The 4,142-nt window shown below is 43.7% G+C and overlaps 1 protein-coding gene across 1 annotated transcript in view; it reads left to right on the plus strand.

Annotated features, from left to right (window-relative positions):
- The window catches only part of LOC101863058 (adapter molecule Crk), a 34,832-nt gene that overhangs the window by 8,634 nt on the left and 22,056 nt on the right, over positions 1-4,142 (plus strand). The window lies entirely within an intron of this gene.

Below are 4,142 nucleotides of genomic sequence, written 5' to 3' on the forward strand. Positions count from 1 at the left end.
GAATAGAACGCTTGTCTTCTGAATACAACGGAGAAGCGTTTACTGCTGCACAACAGACGCTGCTCACACAGCCGAACATGGTCAAGTTTAACTCGGAATAATAAATGATAATTGTATTCAATCATTTTTGCGCCGAGGGTACCAGACTCGAAATGTGAGATTATAGGTTCGGGGTTTCAAGGCTCAGCTTGGTCAGGTGTTTCGTCCTTGGGAAAAGGATTTGACAAGAACTTTCCTGTTTGGCTTAGTCCGGTGGGAAGTGAACGTTAGGTCCGATGTATCGCCTTTTAAATAACCTTACAGTGTAGCAAGGGGCGTTAACTCAATGATCCGCGCCCTTTTGGGGTACTTAAGAAAGCATGACTTCGTTATTATCCGTACAGATTTTCCAATTCCGTTTTCTTTACCTGAAACGTCAAAAAGGCAGGCAACAAAATTCATATGAAATGTTCAAATTTGTGTTTCTGGTTTATGTATTATATAGGTTCGAAATGTGTCGCGACATTGCCTTTGGTCTGTTGCTGATCGGACAATGTGTGGCGTCGGTGGCCTAGTGGTAAGGCTACCGGACTCGTAATCGTGGGGTTGCGGGTTCGGGGGTTCGAGCCGCGGGCCTGACGTTGTGCCTTTGGGAAAGGCACTTTACACAAAATTTTCTCACTTCACCCAGGTGGGAATGGGTACCCGGCCATAAACAGCGAAAGATATTGTCGGTATGTTAGTGTTTTAGCGCCTATAAATGGCTGCTTTCTTGTATGCTTCCCAGGAAGTTGAGGTTGTTTCAGAATTCTCTCAGGTCTGCTGGGGTAATGGTATAGATTGTGAAGCGCATTGAGCGTGCTATTGGACGGGGATTTGCGCTACATTGTATACAAATGCTATCTATCTATTATTAATTTATTATTATCATTATTATTATTAATATTAATATTATTGTTATTATCGTATACCCGCAACGTTCTTAAAGGGTTAAGAGTTAGACCTATACTATATAATTTTGCACTCCGCACACTAATTTTAAGACATGCTTCTTTCTCCTGCCTCGAAAATGTAAGGTCTTGTTCTCATTTCGTATTGTTGTAAGTGCGTTTGTTTGCCTGCGCCGCCCGCACCTTCCCGCTTTGATTTGTCGTGTCCGCGGCGTGGAGACTTTTGTTCCTCTCGTCCATTGTTGTTGCGTTTGAGAAACAAGTTCGTGGGTGGTTTGTGGGTGCTCTGGTGTGATTTGCTTGCTCGTCCTGCGTTCCTATCGAATATCTATCGTCCTTGTCTCTCCTCCTTTTTTGTGTGTGTTTTTTACTCACTTGCAACACCTTTGATTTTCTGGCACTTAAATGACCTAATTGTGTTACAAGTGCCGTGAATCACTTACTAAACAAGGTAATGCGTGCTCTGGTGTGATTTGCTCCTTCGTTCCTATCGAATATCCATCGTACTTATCTCTCCTCCTTTTTTTGTGTGCATGTTTTTTACTCTCTGGTAACACCTTTGATTTTTGGCACAATTACCTAATTGTGTTACAAGTGCCGTGAATAGCTTATCATTTCATAAGTACGTTTGTTTGCCCCCAACGCCCGCCCCTTCCCGCACTGATTTGTCGTGTCCGTCGAGGGAGAGGAGACGTGTGTTCCTCTCGTCCACTGTAACGTTGTTGCTGCGTTTGATAAACAGAGACCGCCGACTGTTTCACCGTCACCGACGGCAGGCTATATGTAGTATAGTGTGTCTTGTTCCTCGTGTGTTGGCGGGTGATTGGCAGGTGGTGCTGCGGTGTGCTCGTGTCCGATTGCACTCGAGGAATCGCGCGACTTGAGGGGTGAAAAAAAAAAGAAGTAAATATTATGTAGACAAAGGACAATTGTCTGTTCACAGCTTTTAACAAGAGAATTGACTTGTTGGCAGGTGGTGCTGTGGTATGCTCGTCTCCGATTGCACTCCAACAGGGATCTCACTACTGAAAAGAATAAATAAATAAAAGTCGTATGCCTATTACGTGTTGCCTCAAGTGGGGACGCATTACAATTTTTTATTGACTACTTTTAGGGGATCTGGGCCATGTTTTTAGGGGGCTGGGGGGGTTGTTGACTCTGTTGTCTATGTCTGCCTGTTTTTCTTTTGGTGGAAGTAACGCCCACCACCGCCCACACCCCGACCAACCAGAGCTGAGTGTGATACAACGACCCAGGAGAGACACGGGGTTATTCAATAAAATCGTTCCCACTTGGGAATCGAACTCACGCCCTTTGCAACTGCAACGGTTGAGAGCCTAAGCTTTGCACGACTTCAGCCGCTGGTCTCTCGTGGTTTACATCGTCTGACTTTGTGCATACCGGCGGAATAAAGTCATCTGTTGATGAGTTCTTTTCTGGACTCGCGGATGGTTGGGAGGGCGCCGCTGGTTTGTCCTATTTCATTTCTTTCCATCTGTTGTTTCTGGCTTTTTTTTTCCACACCGGAGGTTGGAGGGCGCCACTGGCAGGTCATACTTCTTTACTTTCCCTCTATTGTCTCTGTACGTCTGTCTTACTTTTCCCCGGCACTATATGACAGTTATTGCGTCGATGTTGTGTTTATCTTTTCTCCAACAAACAAACTAGATCTATATGACCACTGTTGTGCCGATGTGCTTCTCTTTTCTCAGACGCAAAACTCAAACTGTCCACTTCACTGCTGTGAGTGGTTGGCGGGTGCTCTGGTTTGGTTTGCTTCTTCTTTCCTATGAAACATCTATCGTCCTTATCTCCCCCTTCTTCTTTTTTATGGTTGTTACTCTCTTTAAAAAACCTATAATCTTCTGGCGCTCATATGACCTTATGCAGTTGCGAGCGCCGTAAAACCTCTACTAAAACTAAAAAAGACATCGGTCTCTCGTTGCTTACTTCGTCTGGCTTTGTGCTTAGAAGTGGAAAAAACCCATTGTTGTGGGTTGTTGGCGATTGCTCTGGTGTGTTTCACTCCTTCTTTCCTATATCAAGCATATATGATATATCGTCCTTATCTTTCCTCCTTTTTGTGTATGTTACTCTCTTATAACACAACTTATTTTCGACACTTACATGGCCTTATTGTGTTGCAAGTGCCATAAATATATTACTAAAACTATTTACTAAAATCATCGTTGATGAGTTGACTTGTGAACTTATACCGGCGTCTGTGATACATTGTATAAGCGATTAGGCGCTTCGCCGTCACACGCAGAAGACGCCAATTCGATTCCCGAGTGGGGAGAATGTTTTTATCGGGTATCTCTGTCTTTTTACCTGTAGACCTATGATACATCATACTTATGAGATCATCTCCCCAGCAAGACGATAGATAAAAACGCTAGAGGGAGATACTATATACTATAAAATAACATCTACATGCGCAGATTGATAAAATCCAAGACAGACATTCTATAAAATAACTTCCGCATGCGTAGATCGATAAAAACCCAAGGCGATCACTGTCTTGGCTTGTGTGTCTCTTTAAAACTTTGACTGGTCTAGTGCCTGTATTGTAATGTGTAGGCTCGTTGACGTTGCGCTCAAAAGAAGTGAATTCAGTTCCTGCATGTGTAAGTACTGGTGTACGAGTTTTTATCTCTGTATTTGGGTTTTTATCAATCTACGCACGCGGAAGTTATTTTATCGAGTATGTATGTCTTGAGTTATATCAACTTGCGCATGTAGAAGTTATTTTTATGGTATAGAGAATCTCCGTCTTAGATTTATATCTACATTTGTCGTTTTGCAGGGGAGATGGTGTCATGCACTCGGTGTATCGTGTAAATTGACTCGCCACGGAAAGAGATCAAAGGAGCGTGCGCAGTGATAGGGATTAGTTGTGTGTAGCCCTCGCGTCCCGTGCACTGTACAATACACCTGTTGTTCCTGTTTGGGCTGACGTAATTCTTGACATGATTGGTCCGGAATTGTCGGGTTGAAATCTTCAGGTGGTTGGCGGGTGCTCCGGTGTGGTTTGCTCCTTCTTCCCTATCAAACATCTATCGTCATTATCTCTCTTAATTCTTTTTAGTGTATGTTGCTCTTGTAACACATCTATTCTTCGGCACTTATATGACCTTATTTTGTTGCGAGTGCTGTAAAAACTCTTCCTGAGTTGAAATCTGACCCCCAGCCCCTGCCTTTCCCACCCCACCC

The sequence above is a fragment of the Aplysia californica genome, unplaced genomic scaffold (assembly GCF_000002075.1).
Source record: "Aplysia californica isolate F4 #8 unplaced genomic scaffold, AplCal3.0 scaffold00739, whole genome shotgun sequence".
In the NCBI taxonomy this organism is placed as follows: domain Eukaryota; kingdom Metazoa; phylum Mollusca; class Gastropoda; order Aplysiida; family Aplysiidae; genus Aplysia; species Aplysia californica.